The sequence below is a fragment of the Neodiprion fabricii genome, chromosome 1 (genome assembly GCF_021155785.1).
Source record: "Neodiprion fabricii isolate iyNeoFabr1 chromosome 1, iyNeoFabr1.1, whole genome shotgun sequence".
Lineage (NCBI taxonomy): Eukaryota > Metazoa > Arthropoda > Insecta > Hymenoptera > Diprionidae > Neodiprion > Neodiprion fabricii.
In genome coordinates this window covers 30,679,608-30,702,846 of record NC_060239.1, presented here as the reverse complement: position 1 = coordinate 30,702,846, position 23,239 = coordinate 30,679,608, and positions in this window count along the sequence as shown.

The window sequence follows — 23,239 nt, the reverse complement described above, 5'->3', positions numbered from 1 at the left end:
AAAGCAATCGGAACATTTCGGCTCATCGATTGGTTCGTTACAAGCATCGCGATTACAGAGCCATGTGCATAGCTCGCTCTTCAAATTGTGGTTACGCTCAATCGGAATCTGTAAGAGACCGATCGCAATGGTCAGACTAATTGTAAGTAATTCAGCGACTACCGCTTGTAGTCGATCTACCCCTCTCCAGCTGTACCTACGAGTTAACAACTACCAATCACACGTCGATGATCCAAGCGGAAGGTGCAGTCACGAATGGATGAGGCGTATGACGAAATGGCTGGAGTAAAAGCTCCATCCAGCCAAAACCGGTAGCTGATCATTTTACCCCGCAGCCATCGAAGCGGCATCGGTAGGTCTTTGTAACAGTTAAAAAAAATTCCACCCGTTATCACAGTCGTTCCCACGGTGACAATCGCTGTTGATTCCTCGTACGGCGCGCGATATCTCGAATCGTTCCTATCTTCGTTCAGTCGAACGGAGAAAAACCAGAGGTTATAATTGTAGGCGAGCTTGCAGCGAAGACTACGCAGAGAGCCTAGCTGGAAGAAAGGAAAAACAACAAAGCGTAACAACAAAACGTGTCAAAGATAATAGGGGATGGGAACAAAAAAAAGTTTCAACCTTCATTGCACTCACAATCAGAGAACGTCGTGCTTTAGGTGTGTAAACGTACTTCCTCGTGGGCGAAGGACTCTCGGAATTCGGCGGCACGATCTAAGACAGAGAAACAACCGAGAATAGAGCGATAGCGCGGCGATGAAAGAGCGAGAGGGAGCGGGGAAGGGGGAGAGGGAGGGAGGGAGGGAGAGAGAGAGAGTGAGAGAGAGAGTGGGAGTGAGAGCGAAAGGTCCTCTCGCTCCGCAAGCTCAGGGCAACGCGTAACAAGTGTCCGATGACGTCAGAGACTCCTGCTTACCGGAGGCGGGGCCTCCGTCGGGGGAGGGCTCTCGACGCTGATGACCGCCTCGCCCCACCCCCGACAATTTCAGCGCTCGCCTCCTTTAGTCTTGTGAAAAAAACTCACCGCTACCTACTTCGACGACGCTTGAAAGACGCGGCCAGCGCGCAGAGCCGCTGGGTTTCGCTGTTGCGGGCCGACTTACGTCGGCAAGCCTTTTGCATCGTCGACCGCGCGCCTGTTCTTCCGCTTAAACGGGTAACAGCCTTACCCCGCAAGCTTCGGGAGTACGTTCGAAGCTGGTGAGTGAGCTACCCTGGTCGAGCGAGGCATGAAAAGCTCCCCGTCGGAGCTTCTCCTTTTCCGCAAATAAGTACTCGCCCAAGGAAACAGAATTAGCGGCGCCTTCCGCTGGGCGTGCAATTAGCAAACGATAAGATATAAACGTTGCCTCAAAAGGCGCATGCAGCATGAGCACGAGTAGTGGCGAAACGGGTAGAGGAATATACCGGCGTAGATTCGGTACGTTGGATAGCAAAGTCGTCGGTACCCTCGAGTATCGCGGACAGGTCTGTAACAAGGTACAAACCTTGACGGTGCGATCAGCTGGGTTTCTTCTCGCATCGTATATACGAGAACCAAGGTGTATAACGTGATCTGATTCCAACGGGTATCAAATTCAATCCTCGAGCCACCGTCTCGCTCATTGTCGGAATATTTGACAGTGAAATTCTAACGTTACTTCGGTCTTACGTATATAGGTACAACGTGTCATCGAGATCAACAAGAATGAAATTACCTCTGCACGTATTTTGCTGTACTGTAAGTTTCTTTCGAATTGGTTACGGGTACCTAGGTGGGACTTTCTTCCGTTGCAGATTTCAAGTGTTCCGCAGCCTCCGTCGACCATGCTGCTGATTCAAGGTACACGTTTCGTTCGTTGAAGTCGTTGTACCTGCACCGTGCATCTTCGTCGTCAGCCATCCAACGTAGGACTGACTCACCTGCGATGGAAAAACAAATACCGAATATTAAAGTCGTGCTACATGCAACATCTGTCCAACAAATTTATAATACATAATAATTAATTTATAACCGTCGAGTGAGAAATCAGAATTTCAAGTCTACTCGATCAGGTGCTGACGTCCAGTTTTCCCGGTAAGCGATACATGCCTTCCGTGTAGCATCGAATCGTCGGGCTGCAGGGTTAGCTGCTCTTTTCCTGGGAGTAAACCGAGCCCCGAGGGAAGCCGGTTAAGAATTGAGGTGACCCGAAGCTTCCGCGATCGGGTCGCGAAGATGCACGCAAGTAGGTGTAACGTGTTAAGTACAGAACACGAGGTAAGCGGAAAGAATTCCCCGAGGTCGGGACGTTTGACTGAGGGGGAGGAATCGGGGATCGGGGATCTCGGTCGCGTTCTGAGGTTTGGCCTGCAGAGTCGGAGGTGCAACGTTTTTGAGGTTTGGGTCGGGCGTCGAGGAGGACTCGCATCCGCGGCAGGGTGCCGCTGCCGCGCCGGCCTCCAGCTGCGGTAAGGAAGCTTGTCGAGTGCCGTTTCGGTCGATCGAGGCGTACCGCCGTCGAGGTACTCGACTTGACCAACGACGCCTGCTATAACGCCCCGCATTTTGAGGTCTGCTCTGAGGTTGCTACCGTTTATTGCACTGTGGTTGAGACGGAGTGCACGGGCGCAGGGAAACCTCGCGGCTTTTAGTCCGGCCACATATAATCGCAGACGTCGTCGAAGTCGCGCGCTTCTGTGCCGCGGATCGTGCGAATGAATGAATAATGGTCGATGGACGATGGAATGGCACGACCAGCTCCGGAGATTGTTTCGTTGCGACTTCGATAAGCCGCGCACCTAAATCCCGTGTAAGGACTTCTCGGCCGCCCCCCGACTCGACGCAGCTGATACCTGCGGCCCGTAATCTCGCTTGAGAAGCCATTAGTCATTTTCTATCGATAGGGCCACGGAGTTTTTGTTGTTGTTAGGGTTGCCGCCGACTTTTCGAAACTATCGTATAACGATAAACAGCTTTGGTTTCGGTTGCATCGGTCGATGTTACGCGGTCTGCGGAGAAAAGACGACGTGTCCTGCTGTGATATGCATGGATATTATCGTAACGAGTAATTATGAAAACTTCCGGTCCCTCGCCTCCGGAAATGTTTCCGGATAGACGATATCGATTCTAGAATCGTTGAAATATGGTGGATATAAGGAAAATTATAGAACGTATAACCTCAGACCATTTTATTGCGGTATCTTTCATTCCGTGGTATTTCCAGGAAGGTGCGGATATCTTGCTGGGTTTTTACTCCGCTTATACTTCCGGTGGTAATTACTTCATCTGACGCTTGTGGAAACTGATTATAGCCGGAACTTGATGGCAGTGAATTTTAGGATTAAATTCATTCAAGATACCAGCGAGACCTCTATTGGTATTTTCAAAACTCAATCGCATATTCTTAAATATCACAGCGTCGAACTGGGCTTGAATCTGTAAGATAATATCCTATCTCTGCATACTCGAAAAGTTTCGATTAATCTGTTTTATAGATGATTATTGTTATTTGTAAAATTTACAAAAAAATGTGGTACCAATTTCTCGATTGTTGTAATAAGTTACCTATGAATATGAATTTTTATTTTCGTTACTAATGTTTACAAAAATCTGAGATACAATTTTCCCGGAAGAAATCCCGCAAGAAACCATCGTCATCAACTCCGATTATATTTGATTTGTACAAAGCTAAGCGCAACAACCAATAAAGTTATCGAATAAAAATACATACCGATGTTATCATTCAATTCGTTCGTTTCTTGTGTTGATTTTCTAAAAGGGCCCCAAACTCTGTGCGCCCAAGGGCCCCTGCATGGCCTAACACGACTTCGCGAGTATTCGATCCGACTTTTCAGTCGTTGAACTCATGCACTGTATGAATTTCTTGCACGAGGAAATGTAGGTGTACTATATAAGGTATAGCAGCGATTGTATAAAAAATTCCGAGGCAAGTTTTCCGTAAATTTTCCCGAGTTCGCATACTTTAAGCAATAAATATCTCGAGAAATCTGACAAGGATCTCGTATAAAGTAACAATGTTTAAAGAAAATAAGAAACAATTATCTCAGCATGATTGTACAACTCGTTGCAATACTCCTACGATTTTGCATCTCCGTTCCGATTCTTTAACTGTACAATTACGAAGTTTCGAGTCTCACAAGTAAGATGTTGCAGCTTCCGTGCGTGACTCGCAATCAGTTTGAGTGACAAGTAAAAAGCTTGAACGACATCGGAATGAATTGCCAAGACTTTTTTTTTACCGTTTTTTCCGGGCACACGACGTTTCCTTTACGAAAATTCTTATCTAACGTATAAAAAATGCGGTGCAGCATAAATAGCTCGATGAAAATTTTTATCGTCAACTCCTGGGTCGATTCGAATCTCGCAATCAGCGCGTATCCGGCCGTCGAGTTAATTGCCGGCAGCGTCGATATCTTCGAGATTCGTTTCGGCCGAGGATTAGGATTGGGCCGAAGTTTCGCAGATTCGGTGGTGGTCAGGGGTCAGTCTAATACGCGGTAGAAGCGAGCTCGTCGCGAGATAATTGGTCGGTGATGTCCATTCCGTCGCTAAGAACGGTCTCGCGGGGCTCGCGCTTCCTTCGGGCGCCGGGCAAATCCACCGTCTGAGTAAGGCTCGACTAATGAGCCATAAATAAGGGACATATACGCCGGCCAGACCGATCCACGCGTCTGTGAGCGCGAGCCACACTTTGCGCTGACCCTTGTAATTAAAATCCCTTCCTAAATCAGGACTAGACCCCGATTAGACGGCCACCCTCGCCGGACTAAGCTCAAATCTCAACCCTTACGCGGGCCCTTTAACCTTTTGACCCTTGCTTATACTTAAACACTAGGCCGAGCGTCTCCTGCGCGCGTCCGTGACGCTGCAGCCAGATTTTCAGTTACTGACCCTTCGGGGATCAGGCTGTAAGGTTTTTTTCTTACTCGCTCAATTTGATAATCGGGATTCACGGATACGAGAGCCTCTCGCTCGACGTGCAGGATATATGCGGGAATTATTGCAATAAGGGTCGAGGACCTTGCCTGAATACGATGTAATACCTGTTGCATTTTTTGTCTCAAATTTCATGTTTTCCTTTGCAATTATACGTAGTTACTGAAGGCTTCCTGGACAACGGAATTAATTGCCAAATACTCGAATGTGGTCGTATACTGTAATATTTTTACGGTGTTCACGGAATCTGAAACGTTGATTTCAATTGTAAATCGTGGATTTGTGTTAGAATAATAAGATGAAACTGCTGTTTCGTAATCGAATTATAAACAGGTTTCTTCAATTTCAAACTTTCAGGTTTTACTGTTTCGTAATCAAGTATTTCCAACGAAACTGCGATGGAATATAATTTTCATTGTTTAAAAAACAATTATTAATAATTAACATATACGTAACGCTGGAAAAAGTCTGAGATCCGCGTTATACTTACATTATACCAATCCTCAGAAATTAATTTACTCTGAAACATGACACACGCGATTAATTTGTATTCATGGGAAAAAGTTTATTTTTTTTTTTTTTTACCTCACACGGATGAGATAAGAAAGTCACATGCGTTACGAAACGACACCGGATCCAGCTGCACGCTTTGAACCGACCAACGCATTTCCCTGTCAGGCGGTAATTTTCGTCTAGTTTATCTAATAATTCGAAATTCTAATCTAATTTCGCACCACGGCTGGGCGTGTACCAGTAGGTCCTTACAATCCCGCAGAACGTCCTCCACAAGGGTCTAAGATCCTGCGGAGTGGTCGGTTGGCTCCGTCTGATTATCTGGTAGGTTGCTCCACTTTAGGACTCTCGCCAAATTTCCCCCAGCTATATTCGGGATACCTTATACTCAGGTGATCCTGCCTCGCCGTACCTCGACGGCGGTAAGTCGGTATGGGATGGGCAATGTTCCGAAATTTAAGTAACATGTCTGCATGTACAACATGCCGCGACGCACACAGACTCGGATACCCGTGACGCGTATATACTGCCTGTTAATAAGCTTAATAAACCCTTTGTGCAACTACCCCGCTCTGCCGTCCACCCCGACCTTCGTTGTGACTCGAGAGATACCTACAGGGATGGGCTCCTTTCACCGCGTGTCGTAAAACATTTCCTCATCTGGTGTTCAACTTTTTTTATTTCACGTATTTCGTAAAGCTTCAAGCTTCAAAAACAGTTCGAATTATTTGTAATTAACGCACAACGCTACGGATAAAATTCTTGTCAAATTTGTATCATCACTTGAAATACCTGTAATCGATGGTCCTCGGCACGCACATGCTTCTTCATCGAGATGAAAATGTGTTATTCAATTCGTACCTACGTCTTGGTTTGGGAACGATGACGATGTGGGATCGGATTTAGTTTCCAGCGAATGTTTGTTACCGCTACTGCCTCCCTGTGCCGCTTACCAAAGCGAGGGATGGTAAGCTCGGAGTGAGAAGGTCCAGCTTTTCGAGGTACATCAACAGGATTACAATCTACGAATGTATATAAGCCGTCGCTTGCTTTCCCATTCCTCGATTCTCTGCCCTTTGTCCAGCGTGTTTTTCGTGCAATGTGAAATTATATACTACGTACCGTTTGTAAAATATTAGGTATAATTCATCAGAATCAAGTACTGCCTGTCGGGCTTTAATATTTTCAAAATCAACTCTGTGCCAATAATAGTGGCAAGCTAGAGAATGTGAACGCTAATCATGTTTGATGTCCGGTGGTATTTTACAAAGTTGGAATGTAATATACGCTGTATGGATAAAAGCCGTTACGTTACATTCGTTAGATGCACACAATTATTTTCAACGAATTAGTTTGGAACTTCCCACGAATAATCAACCCTCTAATTTATTTTTCCGTGTTTCCCTCGCAGACAGAAATTCTCTATCACGTTACTGCGGTCTTCGGTATTAACCTAACTAATACGATGCAATTAGTATACTCTTGTTAGAACGACTAATATGAAAATACAAAGAACGAGTTACAAAGTGACTGAGAGATAGAATATCTAGGTCTTATTAATTCGCTACGTAACTGCATTTAAATTTTTGAATTTTTCAAGTTCAAGTGGGTCTAGGTCACCTGTACACAACCTTTGGCTTTAATATTATCAAAACTTTTATACGTTCCATTTGAGACCTGCGCCTGATTTAAACGTTTCGCGTAATTTACGCTTACGGCGTAATATATACATGCTCCTATTTAGGGACTAAACGGATACTATAATCTGACCACAGCGTGCGGTAATTCTTGGTAGCTCGTTTTGCAGTACCATTGATAAATTGATAAAGTAAACTTCGAGTTTATGCGTCGTTAATTAGTGTCAACTTGGATGATGAATAAACGTTTTCGAACGAATCGATACATCACGGCCTGGCAATCCTTGGTCCCGAAAACGACGGATTGCACTCAAGCACGTACAATACTGTCTCAAAGTCTTTCGACTCAACCGTACCGCGGACGAAATTACAGTCCCGCGCCTTTGTTTTTACCGACCGAGCGGTAAGTTACTTGCTAGCGGTACGCTAGCCAATCAACGGTAAGTATGAAATTTACAGTATCGAACCTGAACATTCGGTGGTAGAACGACGTGATTTCTATCTTATCAACTGCAGTGACAACTTACCCCCAACGGAAACGTCTCACCCTGGATCGGAACGATCGAGCTACCCTCCGTTCACTTTCACTCTTTACAGCCGGTGATTCTGAAGGCGAAAATCTCGCACATGGTTCGAGTAATCTTTAACAGGGGGCGAAAAATGATAGATACCTTTTATTGTTAGTCTTTATCGTTCTCTTTTTTCTCACCTCTGAACAGTGGATGCGCATTCGATTCACGCCCTGAAAATGTCACAGATTGATTAGGAAAAAAAATAAAAGGCCGGTCCCAAAGTGTCGATAATGATCCGAACCTGAATCTGATGTAGCAATTAGTCGAATACACTCCGCTTCTGTCCTGGCGCGTAACTATCGCGCATGTACAGTTTGTCTTGCTTTGTACCCGTAGCTTCTGTCACGTTTGTGTAAAGCGACGAGATTAACGCGTCGGTAAATCGCGTGAGCAAATCGCTCACGGTGTGTTTCCTGCGGTGAATCGAACAGAATTGGTAATTGGTATCAGTTTGGTAGAGAAAACTTATACCTAAATCCCGATATCTTTCTATACAACATTATGGAAGATCTTCAGCTCAGCAATCACTTTCCACTGACAATCATGAATCAGGAAATGAATTGACGAGTGCTTTTAGTCCATCTGTCGAGTTTGAGACCCGGTATAAAAGTACGCTAGTAAAACCGGATGTAGGCGTTCGTGTTTTGCACGTTATTTAGTATTTCGAGGAGAGGGACGGCCGTGGATTATTTTTATTCCGCTGGACCGGAACGTCGAAGCTTAGCGAGGCTCGCCACTCGAAAATTAGGTAATATCTCCCATTACAGGCGACATACGCCCGAAATTACATACTGCCCGTGGCAGGCCCCATTCACGTGTACGATAAGATCTCGAAACTGTTGAAAGCTCGATAACATCTGATGGTAATGCGATCCTAAAAGTATAATGGGAAAAACCTGCCCCATTGTGCCCCGGATGGTAGGGACATTATACGAACAGGATGTGCTCCGATTTTCGGGTAGAACGTGGCTTATATGGGGAAAGATCTGGAGATTTTTGCGTTTTTTTTTACAAAGTGTATTATACATAAGCGCCTCGACGTCGTCGCAGTTTCGGGGGTGGGAATATTTCTGAATGATATATGGTTACCGGTAGTTTACAAGCGTAATCCTGTACCTCGAAAAATACGATTGATATGGTTTTTCTGGGGTCGAAAAAGCCATATAGATTTCGCGTGGCAGAAAAAAAAATTTCTTTCTTTTCCTACATCCGCGGACAAGTAAGGACACTCTTTTTTGCGCCTTTTCGTTTTTTTTTTTTTTGCCTCCTCTGAGCGACGAGGTACGGCAAGGATTTATATATTTTTACCTTTATTGTTGAGGTTTGATTTTTTTCCCTATCAAAAAAAACGCCGAATACAATAGCGACGCGCCGTCCAGTCTTGCGAAGGTTTTAATTTTTATGGTTTTTGGGGTTAAAAAGGTATCCGCGAGGGTTTGGGCAGAGCCTTTGGGTTGTTTATACTCGCCATAAACTTTTCTAGCCACTGTCGACCCTTCTGGTATCTATCCTAATGTCCCGATGTCGGTGGTATTGGTTTCGTGCCGGCGGTCACAAGCCTCTGCTGTCTAAATACCCGGGCCACGCGTTGACCGATCGAAAAAATCATCGAAAAAATTTGAGAAAAAGTTATCGAAAAAATTTTCCTCGCAAGTATCAGATAACGACTTGTAATGACCGACTAATTTACCTACCATACCTTCGCTCATCGCACTGCGGGTCATATTTTCATTTGCAATAGGCAATGGGATTCCCAAACCAAATTCCTGCAAGGCACGACCGCAGACCTTATTATCAGGTATTTTACGTGTTGGCTGGTGCCAAAGTCAGCTAAATCTTTCGTCGGTGATAGAATGATGGAAGAAGAAAAGCAAATAGAATTCGGAACTGGGTTGTATGGTTGAATCACACTTTATATTTAAAGTGATAATCCAATTGTAAGGATTATTATCAGTTTTGCTCACCCATTTTTTTTTTCTCTTTTCGAAGTTCAAATCAAAACTGGAAGCTAGAAAGGCTCGTTGAAATGGTCCAGCTTTTGAAAGCTGCTTCAAAACATCTGTGCTCACTTCACCTGGATAAGTAATTCGATATCTTGATGTAGACCGCCACCTTAGCTCGGCGTTCTAATCCTGTATGGCAAAATATTGAAAAACCCAAAAAATACTAAATCGAAGTATACCCTGGTTGCTTGGCGTTTTTGCGAGGATACGGCTTAGCTATTTTTTCGTCAAATTTTTTCCCCTTCTTCACTACAGTCCAAGGCTTACACCTCTGAGAAGTGCCGTATCATATTTGTCTTGCTTCCCTAAAGAGCCCTTTGTGGCTTGGCGTGGACCGTTGCGTCCTTTCTGTTCCTCTCAAGTTCGGATTCCGCTCTACTGCAAAACCCGCGTCACCTCGTTCGGGAAGACCTGGAACAAAGGTTTTTCTCGTGATTCTCTCCGCGTGCAAAGATTCTCACCTGAACTAGTAGAACTTACTATACCTTGTTTTTTTTTCAACATTCATTTTTTGCAAAGCATCCTCTACGGGGTTCAGGTCAACCGAAGAACATCCTTCGTCTAAGAGGAGCTCTGTGCCAAGAAACATTTTACCTGCATTTTATCTCGGAGATGAAAGGATTCTTTGTTCTGTATCAGAACCGACAGTAGTTCCATATGATCTTTTCAAACAGTTACCCAATAAAGTTACAAATTCACCGCTTTGGCGTTCTGTGAATTAATGGTTTTTGCGCATATTGCTTCCTGTAAGAAAACTTTCTAAGATACAATCCAGAGTAATTATAATTAGAAGGTTTCATAATCTGATACTGACCCAATCGAAGTACTGATATAATTTAAAAGAGTTCAGACATAAAGTTTGCGTTTAGTTCAACTTTAAAACTACATTTCCCGAGGGGTCGAGCTGTTTTTTGCGGATTATCCCACGTGACACACGACCTAAACGGCTGATGATACCCAATTGTGTAATTTTTTTTCTACCGTATACAGAGGAAGGTGGACCAGGAGATCCCTGCGACATTAACTCTTTAGAACGGATAGCTGCAGGCACGTGTATCAAGCCCAGATTTACTTATAATATACAGCTACATTTGACAAAGGGTTATAATCTGGAAATCTCGTTCGCGAAGGAGTCTCAAAAGACTCGAAACTCGTAGTTCCTCGACCCTTCTCTGCCTCCAAGCATTCGTCGAAACGAGAGTGAAAAAGTGGCCGCACCTCGACTGCCCCGAAGATTCAATCCGTGTACCCCCGCCACCCAATCTCGACCCAATCGCAAGCTAACGTCTTAATTTCGAGAACAGATGGTCCTGAAGCGTGGTCCATTGGTCTACTCTTTGGCGTCTATGCGGCGTCATAAATTCCCGACAGTACAGTTCAGCGTTAAGTACGAACAACAGCACGTGCCGGTTCACAGTAGTGCGTGTTAGGTCGCGGTTAGGACCGGAAGCCGTCTTTCACTACTCGCGCTTCGTCCCGTTCAAAAATAGCTCCGAAATTGCAGCCTTCGAAGGAGTCACTCCCGGCTTTGAATCACCGTCGCATAGTCCTAAGTGCGACTTAACTCACGTAAGGCAGCTGCTCGCTTTGCTCTCGTTAGCCTAAACGAGCTCCTAAACTGCCGTCTGCCGCCCCGGTCACGTTTGCCAGATACAAGCAAGCGCACGGGGTTGGGACCAAGTCGCAGGATACGGCGGAAGCGAATCCCGGGGTAGGTGGTGCTTTTCCTGTCGTTGATACCGCCGCTGCTGGCAAGCAACGGTGTGCGAAAAACCTCGGCGAATCAAAAGTGCACGTGCGAAATAAGTGAAACCAATGTTCCTGCAGGATCGAACGCCAGAATTACATCCTGCAGTCCGTCTAGGTCAGGATTCGCGAGGACCTTGTGGCGACCGTTTACCCTCTCAAGCGGCAAAGAGGCTACCGACTTCCGGAAGCCATTGAGATCATTCAATTAGTGGCCGGTAATCTTTGGGGATCTTCCCGGGCGAGGCTGAAATCCTCGCAGACGGCACAACTGTCGTCGGCAGTTGCAACAACAACGGCACGCGCTTCTTCTAGAACTCCAGCTTACTCCAGACGATGAACCAGCGAGTCACGTTCTCCGATCCCATTCATCACCCAGACCCCGGACTTTATTTTTAGTCTCATTCTACCGGCAACAACACCGTGTTATTTTTTACCGAATTGACCGGGGTCAGGATCCTCCTTCAGACCTTCAGAAAATTCTCTCGCAAGATTTTGATTGAACCGGAATCTATTGCGAGGAATGACTCCAGTGAGATTACTTTCGTCACTACCTGCCTTCTCCAGTTTTCAGGATTCGGGGTTGCAGGGTGTCGATCATCCAGGTGTGTGACAGTATGGACGAATGCAGGTTGGAATTGGAGTGATGATCCTTTGGCGACATAACCTGGCGTTGCAATTCCACCGCGTGTAGTGCAGCGATGTTTCGACGAAGGATACGTCCTTTGATGTCGGATATCTGAGTCGAGCCCCCAACCGGGCGGGGCTCGCGTCGACGGCACATAAATATGATGTCACGCTTCTCTGGGTACCAAAAGTCTCTTCTTCGAGGTCGGGAGTCGAGGAGCGGACATGTGAAAGAGCTCTCGTTCGAGAATTGACCCCTCTCACCCTCTGCTTGCTATTGCAGTTGTCTCGATTCTACGAGTCGTCGAGCCTCCGGGTGCTCAAAGAGCTTGTCTTCTACTGCGTGGATGAGAGGAAAAGAGAGAGAGAGAGAGAGAGAGAGAGAGAGAGAGCGCAAGTGAAAGAACAATTTTTATTACCAGAATGAAAAATGAGGTTACCATGCGCCGGAGAATAGGAGAATGGGCACAATATTTTGGCACTCACTACGGCTACGGGGGGGATGCGCTTTGAATTCTTCAATCTCTTCTCATTTTCAATGGTCCCGATACATTCCTGCGAACAAAATCCTATCTGGGGCCCCCGTAAACGAATTTCTCAAAATTCTCAATATGTAGATACCTACACAAACACTTGTTGTGCTCTTTCTACTCTGCGTGAATCTTCACAAGCATATTTCAACCTTCGAGTGCTCCTGATCGATGCATTTCTCGACGCCATCGGAATCACTGGATCTTGTTGAGGTGTTTTTTCGTAACTCGACAGATACCGCCCAAAACCAGCATCCAAGGCCTTTGAAGAACGCAATTCTCGATCAATTTGCGTAGGGCTTCACATTTCAATTTAATCGTACAAGTTGAATGCTTCTATTAATTATATAAAAATCGGCAAAATTGACTGTGCAGTCACGTACAATTCGCAAAACCTGCACACCTGTAAGTGATTTTTCAGATATCGCCGCCGGAATAAGGGTCACCAGAATGATCGGCATCAAGATAATTGGCCAGAATCTAAAGTTGAAGCCCAATAACGACGCTGGGTCGCACAAAATCGTTCCCGTTGAGCCCAATTACGATTATATCTGCCGACAGAAAGGTGCGTATGTGCGAAGTGACACTGCCGAAACAGGCAATAATATAACTCAACGCGGAATATCCATGGTTGCACACTTCCTGTATACGGCTGCCGAGCATTCTTCCGTCATTCTATCGTGGGGACAATGCGCGCCTTGACACCATTTATCTGCCCCCCACGAGGGGACCACAAACCCCGGGGACTCGGAGCGCTCAGAACTCGGCTCAGGCCGTATAATGGGCTCCAGCGTCGCGACGGCTTCATTACGTTGCGGGCGTCGGGCCCCCACCGTGGGCCTACAACGGACCGCAAGGGTGCAGCGCAGGCTGCGAGACATCTTCGCCCAGCCTGCAGACAGCGCTCCCTTCTTTGCGCGGTCCCTAAGGCCCCTAAAGTGGGCCCCGCTGTGGCCACTGGGCCCCGACCGACCTGCACCAGCTACCAGCTACCTCTCGTTCCACGCGTCTGTGTGTCTGTGGAAGTACATGGACCAGGGAATCTCCTACCGTTATGTATGTCTGTCAGCGATCCTTAGATTTATATTCACGGTTACCACCTTCGTCTCACTTATGCTCGTACAAAAGGAGCATTGGTTTTTTTGGTGTCAACAGTGTACGCAAGTGGTTTGTGATATGCAGATTTTTTTAGGCTGATTGGGATGATGCACCGGCTATTTTCACGAACCTCAAGGCAGCTAGTGCAATTGTTATTATTGCTCGGCAAATATATATTCGGTTAAATCGTGCGTAATAATGTAAATAGATTAGAATGTGCGAGGGCGCACAGAAACGAATTTTTCAAGAACTTGAAAACCCATATCGTAGAATTCAAAAATGTAGATAGTCGAATTATAGAAACCCTGCAATTGCAATTCTGTAATTTTGGCTTTCTATTCTTCCAACCTTTCTACACTTTGAAATTCTATGTGATAGATTTTCACAACTTCAAAAATTCGATACCTTGATCCTTTTATTCTCTGATCATTTTACATTTCCGCCCTCCACTCGATGTTTTCGATTTTAGGATAACGCGATTTCTATACTTCCTGAGTTCCGAATGCAACTCGCAGAAGAACGTCGTCAACTTTTCAGAATAACTGAAAGCTTCGATAATCCATGTCTTAAATTCACAACTTTCACGACATACCAGACGAGTCGGTGTTTAAAGATTAAAAATAAAAATCGAGAAACAGTGCCGGTTATCTACAAAACACGTCGTGCATACCCATAAATTGTGTTTCAACTCGGCGGTAAGGAGGTCATCTCCTCGTATCGAGCCTTAAATTTCCCCCGGACGATCTCGGGGGTTGTTCAATTTCGGGAAAGTGGGAAAGAAAAAAGGGGAAAGGGGCGATCCGGCGTAAGTGTAATCGTTGGAAAATCAGAATTCCCCAGTTCTCCAGGCTGGGGTGGTCATTGCCGGTTTAAGGCAGGCCTCGACGGCGTCGCGGTGCCTTGGTGGCCACGGGTGCGGGCGTCCCGTAACAAGGGGCCGCCTTTATGGCTCGTAAAGATACGCGGCCCGTCCACTTTGCCGCTGTGCTTGTGCTTTTCTACCTTCCCCATACGGTTACGTAAACGCGGAGGTACCCACCCGCCCACAGATCCCTCCGCTGCCCCTTTCCTCATCCCACGCGAATAAGGCTCCCGAAGGGGTAGTTTTATAATGCGGAGTGATTGTGTGTGATTGCCCCGGCAAACCAGCCGCCTCTGAAGTCGAGGCTGGTCGACTTTCCGTCGGGTACTCGAATCGCGGCGAGGTCATTTATTCGGAATAGATTCAATCGCAACGGTTCAGGGATTTACTTAGCTATGCTCACTTCTGTAATATTTTTATTCGATTATCTCGTTGTAAAACAAGACACTTTTTTTCATTTCCGAACACTCGTCCAATTGACCGTTTGGATCACATCGATCGTATTATTAGTTGATCGCCAACACGGTAGATTTAATCTTCCTCACTTTTCCTACTCATTGCTCGACACTAACTGTGTATGTGTATCATAATTTATAGACATCACTTGTAGAATGTAACGGGCTAATTACACATCACGATTTCGTTGCATCTCTCTCGATCTTGTTCACGAAACAATTTAAACTTCGTTAACTATATTAAAATTGAGAAATCAACCATTCATCGCCTGTGGAAAAACATAAAACTACAACCATATATCATCGATCGTCGTAATCGATCGTGAGTAATCATCCGCAGACTAATTCCTGTTTTGGCAGGATTAACGATTTTGAAACGTGTTGATAACCAAACGGAACGACATTTTTTTTTTTTTTTTTTTTTTTTTAACACAACGAATTGAATGGGGGAAAATAACCGAGTCGGAAAAAACTCGTGCAAAAAACAAAAAAGTGTACAAATAAAAAAGAAAAACCACCCGTTTGTTTCGTTCAGTGCGGGAATAACGGACTTTTAGCAATTAGTCGAGGCAAGTGAGATTCGTCTCCGTAATCCGGTGAAATCCATCGCAGATCAGAGCGGCGAATCTGCAGAGCGGGAACTTATTAGATGATCCTCCGTACCCGGAGCTAGACAAAGGCCCGGTTAACTGGCTTAGGCCTCCTCTACCTCCCAGGGGTAGCCCGAACGTCGCGGTAGCTTCGGCCAGTGCGCTTCGTTAAACCGTTGCCTCCGCATGTGTGCAGATTCAGGCTCGCCGCCTACCGGGTATCATGTCGGCGATCCGCCTCGAAGACACGATTCGTAATACCCGTAGTTCCGCACAAGAGCCGCGAAAGCTCGATTCCGTTGGTTTCCTCATATGCATACGTACGGGTCACGCGAATGATCGGTCATTAAGCGGAACGATCGCGAAGCCTCGACGAAAGGATCGCTTCGATTTCTTGAACCCGGTATCACGGGTTTCGTCAGTCGCTTCGCTTCTCCGCCTCCCGTAATCGTCGCCTGGATTTAAGGGGGTGCCCTGGTAGATTCAGACGTCGACGTGGGTACGCGTTTCGAAACATGCAAGTCCACGTATCGCCAACGTTGAAAAGGACACGACAGCGCGATTTTGTACGCAATCCCGAACATCGACACTTCGATCGATTTTAATGTGACACAGAGATGAAGAAACGACATGGCCACGTTTGCGATACGTGGATTTATATACTCGGAGGTATACATGTACGTCAACGTCGAAATCAACCAGGACACCCCCTTGACGTTGGTGAAAACACGAAACACCCGGTAGGCTGCAGAGAGCGCAGGAGCTGGACCAGAGTTCCCGTGTGTGGGAGGATTAACGGGAGGGTGTGCGTCGGATGGGGGGGTACGTGAATCAAAATTAGCTCCCTCTTGTACGGCAGAGCCGGACGGGAGTGGACAGTCCGTTCAGTTAAACTTTTTCAACCGCTGTTTGAGGCGATTTTTTCACCACCGGCGCGACGTTGATACCCTGGGCAAACGGGCAACTGCACGTGTCGTATACCGCGAAGCGTCCGGAGTACGCTTGAAAATGAATAAAGATGACGATCTCGCGGGATGATCGAGAGACGCATCCCCGCATCGCATCGATCGTGAGACTCGAGGCGTTCGGCCGGATGCTGGGATCGGAGAGCGCCGCGGATTTTTTGCCGAGGACTGTCCTCCGCTCTCACTAACACGCATCTCGCACACGCGAGCACGAAGCTTGCCGGGGGTATTGAAATTAGCCGCACGGCCAAAGGGTGGAACGAGGCTAGCGCGGCCGGCGGTAGGGGATTGCATATATTCACACCGAATTAAGTCACGCACACACAGAGTTCCCCGATGCCGCTCACACGTCGCCCTCTTTGCGTGCAGTCCTTTCACGCACGACTCGTATCGCGCCGTTGTTACTCGTCGGCGACGCCGCTCTTCGGTCTGCGTGTATTAAATGTGGCTACACGCCCGCGTCCGTCCGATCTACGGCGGATCTACGTGCCGGAGATCTATCGCGTGTGTACGTGCGCTTCGCACATCCCGCCGGACGACGCCTGCAAGGCGAATCGGAAGGTGCATGCATTATACGCCGCAGGACATCGCGCAGCCTCGCTTAATTCCGACGCTCGTGCTGCTACGGAGGACCCGGCACGGAATCTAAAATCTGTATTAGGAATGATTTGTTGATGACCGATGCCGCTTAATCCTCGTTCGGGATATTTCATTTATTCTCACCTGGCGTTCGATTGTAATATTCATGCGGCGAGCTTTCCAATTTAATCCGTTCGCAGTGTAGAAAATTTTCTCACTTTTTTACAACACGATTATTGTACGGAGAATTCGTCCCGATAGATACGGATGAGGGATAAAAAATTCGTAAATAATTTCAGGCATTTTCGCGCCATTCTTTCCTGTTTTATTCGCAATGCCGAAAATTTTTCTCGAATATGCAGGTACATGTATCATTTGGGGACCGAATATGCCATTTGCACAAATATTAAATATCGCCAGGTATCGTGAGGTTTCAACAATTTGTCAACACACGTTTCATCGGATATTAAATCTTCGCTAGGTATGCACGCCGTCGTGGAAGTCGGCAAACGCAAGTAGCTTACGATAGATCTAAACGACGTATCGTGTATTACAAAAAGCTTCGACAGCGCGTTTTCTTCTCGTGTATACGATATATATGGAATTAAACATAAAAGTGATGGAAAAAGAAAAAGAGTTATTCTCTCAGCAGCGTGTTATGGTATAACGATCATGGAGGGCGACGCGTCGTATTCGAGTACAGGAGCGGCGTCTGTCGCTCGTTTATTGAGGTTCATGTTTATTTTTCCAGATTCTCAGGGTCTGGTGTTGTGTTGATTTTTAGGCAGCGAGTTGGCTCACGGCGAAAGCGAAACCAAGAGCCGGCCTCCACCGGCACCGATATTACCTACCGATTTCAACTGCATACGCGTGTGACACGACGAATTAATCTCGCGGTGCTGATCGCGGACCCGGGGGGGAATAAATCGGGCGGCTTTGAAGCCGAATGGCCGTACGGATTTAGGCCCGCTGTGAAAAGCGGCATGGGCGAAAAGACCGAGGCCTCGAATAATTGGCGGCGGTATTAGGCGGGCAGGCAGCGCTATTTCGGAGTGCGACCTGATCTTATTAGAGATTTCCCGCTTTTCAAAGGCCCAGCGGGAGCCGCTGCCGACGGCGATGGTGCCCCACATAGGCCACAATAAGCGCTGCGTGGCGCCGAAACGCTGTCTCGCGCTTTTCGCCGGGGTTCGACGCGATTTTTCCTCTTCTTCCTGTTGTTTAATTTTTTTTTTTTATTTTTTATTTCTCGTTTTGCCCTCCCGCCCTGGTTTCACGTGGCCGAAGAAATTAAAACCCGTTCCCTTGTGGCTATCGGTTTGCGAGGGTGTGCGGAAGTTCGGGGCTCGCATGTTGCGCGGATTATAACGGATGTTTGTTCCCCCGTTTTCACGGTTCGCAGGTCGCATAATTGCGGCGTTGTCGACGAGTGCCGGGTTGTGTGCAGCTGAAAACGAGTAGGAGTAAACAATAATTTTAGCCGGAAAAGACGAGCGGCTCGGTAAATCAAAATGTCTCTCGAAGCGTAAAAACGCCGGGCTTAGAATTTTTACCCAATTTGTATTTCTTTAGGGTGTAGGAAAGAAGCGAGGGAAAAAAATTTAGTTTTAAAACGTGCAATACGACCCCGGTGGTAAAAAATAGCCTATTTTGGTTAAAAATTAGTCCGTCCTCTGCAAGCGTTGGCTGCTGGGACGGGCTTGTAAACTTTAAACGCCGCGCCGCGCTGCCGAAACTCGGGTACTGCAAGTTTGCAGGCTCGTTTCGTGGAACTTCTTTTTGTCACCGTGGCGAAAAATTCAATAAAAATATACAACACCGTTATTTAAAATAGTCCGACCGTTAGGTGGAGATATTCGTAACAACCGGGTTCCGTAACTTTAGTCCCGTTTCTCGTGATTTTTTCCGCAGTTTATTGCGGCAGGTCGGTCCCGCATATCGCGAGGATATAAAAATTAGTAAAAATCCAATGTGCAGACGCCCTCGTTTCGGGTACCGCTATTTCAAACTGGGTCAACACCCTCGAGGAACCAATTTTTACGGTACACAGGTACGAACAATCGGGCCAAAATTACGAGCTTAACGGACCTACATTTTTCACACATTATTAAATTTTTGACGGGACAATGGGACTTTTATTGGCCTCGTTTTACCGCTGAAAATTATCAAGTCAATTTGACAGGGGCCGAGGGGGCGAGGGGTGGGGAGTTTTTTCGTACCGTTATAAAGGTAGTCTATACATACAGTTGCTTTGCCGTTGCGACCGTTTCTTGGGCCCGGCGAAAAACTTAGCTGCGTACGTGCAGCACGTTGAGTAACCCGTCGACCCACATTGAGAGAAGAATAGAAAAAAGAAAAAGAAAAAGAAAAAAAAAAAAATTTACAATGAAAAGGATGAAGGAAAAAACGGTAAAGCGCAGCACCGTATTTCTGAAAAATCGTAAAAATCGCAAAGTCGTACGGTGTAGTAAAACAGTGACTTCTTCTTGACCTAAAAACTTGGTGAAATATTGCAAGAGTTGACTTTATACCGCTAATCCTTTCGCGCAGTAAAGCTAATCCGTCGGGCTCGAACCTCGTGCACCCCTGTAGGCTCGGGCGAGTCGAAAAAGTGTTCGGAGTCATAAAATTGGAAGCGCAAAATAACGCTGTCCGGTTAAAAATAACCCTTAAAAGTCAACCCTATGCCGGCAGGCGTAACGGGTTATCCGCTCGACCACGGGTAGCCGCTGCCAACATAAATTCATAAACCCTCCACCGGTAAGAAAACTGCGCTGCATGGAATTGGTTGTAAAAAGGGGTGGGAGTTTTGGGGAGTTAAACGGTACGAGAAAAACGGTAAAAATATTAAAATATAACCCCTTTAAAAACCCTTCCGTGCACTCAGGGCCGCGTACCGCAGGCTCACCCAGTGACCAAAAAACGTTACTTCCAAGGGCGGGAAATTGCAGCGTACCTACCTATGGGTAAATACGCGCCGACGCAAACCACGGAAAATTGTAAAATTTCAACAATGCACAGCCGTTACTTCTTGCGCGCAACCCGTTTAACTTCGGCCGGACATACAATTCGAACAACTTGCAACGGGTTGACTCCTAATCTCGGGCACGCAACTCGCACAGTTCGATGCTCGTTGCCTCGGTGATTTACAATTTACTGCAGGTAAGAGTGCAGGCCACTGCGGAACCGAGGTTTGCTTTGTACCATATTCATGTAGGCAAGGGTTGGACCTGGAGTGAATTTGCTCGGTTAGGTCAGTTTTCCGGCGGCCCAAATACAATACTCCGATTTTGCACAATTGACCTTTAGCACATCCGTTCTGTTGAATCTTCTTCACGAGCCGGAAGCCTTTCGTCTATTTACCCCGAAAACTTACCCAATCCTTGCCTAGTATTGCGATATTATAGAGTTGTTACAGTTTTACTACCAAGAATATTTATGAAGGTCCTTCTTACCCCGCTGACCACGAGCACTACTATATATGTGGTTCACGGTCTTCTCCAAACGTTCGAAAAGCGGTTTTGTCGTCTCAATACTCCTTTGCTATCTCGCCTGCTGGAAAACTACTCTAAATTACGACTTTAGCCCCGTTACAATTCCGAAAGCTGAATTGTCGGAGAGGTTGTTCGCCCTTGAATTACATGCCATGCGGTAATTCACCGTTCGACACGGATTTCGCATTGTTAATCGGTGTAAACTGTCTTTTTTACTTTTCATCACCAGCGGTGGAATAATGAAAGACTAAATCGTTAGCCTCGATTGAGAACGAATTTTTTCTTATTTTTTCAGGTACACGGAGAAAATAACAGAGCAGATCTTACTCGAAGCTACAGGAAAAGATGGACATTCAGGTTTTTCGGTGAAATATAATTCGTGAAATGTAGAATTTACTCCAAAAACAGGGACAACCAATGTGTGCGGAACAAAATCTGCTACATTTGTTGTGAAAAATATAGCTGACATAGGTATTTTTTACCAAAAACCGCGACTTGTCCTTCTTTTCCTCCAGAATTTAGTGAAATCTGCTCTCTTTTTTCTCTCTGCACGAATTGGAAATAGATAAGGTGCAAGTAACATAAATTTCTCACAATCATAGAATAACGTTATCGTCACCATTTCAACGATGAATTTCGAAATTATTACCTTTTTACCATGTAACCCAGAAAAGGATCGATTAAAATCTGAAACGCACAGCGTTTCACCGCGTTAAACCGACGATCAGAAATATCATCGTATGAAGCGACGAGGCTTCTCGATCGTACTTTCAGTAATCCATCAGACTTGCAAGGCAATAAAACGTACCACGAAAACACAATTTGTACGACTTGTTTTCCATCCTTAAATCCGATCGTCTCCTTACAGTCACGGCGTAGAATCGGAAGCTTGGATTCTTCGCGATGCTTCGACCAGCACCGATCGTATAACCGGAACATTGCGTAGCGTGGTAGAGAATACACGGGTATATACATCGAGCTGAAAGTAATCTCGACGGCAAATTTAATCAACTCGGAATCGGCGACGTCGCATGTGACGCGGTATGTGTTCGACGCATGCCAACAAGGCGGAGGCGCGCTATGCGATCTATTTGCTTTAACATTTCCAGTATGTGAGAGCTGGGAGAGAACCTCGCGACTGCCGCTAAAGAGCTCGCATTGCTATTCCCGCGGGCGCCTCGAACTAACTGACCGATTCAACCGAAGGTAATCTTGACAATTCCGGCCTTCTCAGCCTTCGACCCTTCGCTGACCTCCGGATCTCGGTGGCGATTTGAACCGAATGCCAATCCACCGTCGGGAATGACCGCTGAATTATCTCTAGGTATATAAGGGATCGGGATATTCGACGTGTTTCTCTTTACTTTCCGCTTATCACGACGATCGTGACGAGGACTTCGCAACGCGTACGATACTCCTCGCCGCACTCAAGGTAATTATCATTAACGATCAAAGCGATCCGCTTGTAAAGAGAAGTTAGGTAGAGATGTATAATGCGGGGAACGGCATTCGGCCGGTTCGGTAGCGGCAATAAACGTCTCGCGGCCTCCCTGCAGCGGGCTGGATGTTAATTCCCTGTGAAATTCGAGCCCGAGTGTCAACCTCGCGTCGCACTCTCGTTTGTCAAAAGGGAGGAGGAGCCGCCGCGCGCCGGACATAGCCGAGAAAAAATGCAGGAAGAACGAGAGAGCGAGAGGGTGGGTGGGTGAGAGAGAGAGAGAGAGAGAGAGAGAAAGAGAGGGGCGGGAGGAGGAAATGGGTGAGAGTTTCAGATAATGACAAGGGGTGAATGCAGAGGGAGAAAAGGACGGAGAGGAATGAAGTGCGGCAGGAAGAGCTGCTGCTTCAGTTTTATTCGCTATTAACTCCGCCCGACCTTTGCAGGACCTATTCCCCCTTTGTCTTTGCTAAACCGTCTATTAAGAGCAATTTTTATCAGCCCATCCGATCAGCGTTTCGCAACTGGTTACTTCGCACCGCTTTAATTGTGCTACAACCGTACACTCCGGAGATTTTCACTTCCAGAATAAATCGAGAGTGTGGACACAGTGAATAGTTGACTCATCATTAACCTGGCGATCACGATCGATCAGTGATCGAAGAACGAGACGAAATAGACGAATCAAGATATCGTGAAAACAGGGTATCGGGGTGGAGACGCGACAAATTGTCCAGAACTTCGAGGTATACTTGTAACAATATACGCAGGTCGTAGTTTCGGTAGACGGACATCCATCCTTGACGCTAGCAAACAAGTCATACATATTTATTGCGATTTCCCTTTGCGATTTATCGTTTTATTATCCGGCATATTTTCTCACCCCAAAAACGAACGGGCCACGATCCGTATATTTATTAGCGATATAGGTAGAGAAAAACAACCGTCTCCTTTCCGTTGGATTCTTTGCCCCCGTTGGCTGATCCTTGCAAAGCTGTTTTGCCATTGGCCCGCCGGCTGGCTCGTGGGCTCCATAATGTGTTTATGGAGCCGGAAGCCCCCCGTGCTGCGCGGGAGGGTGCCGGATCCCCGCATAAAATGGGACCTTTGTTCGGCCCATTATGCTCCATAAGTAGCAGTGCCGAGTTCTCGAGTCCTCCAAGTTTTTCATCGTCCTGTTGCAAGAAAAATTGCACGGTCATCTTGACG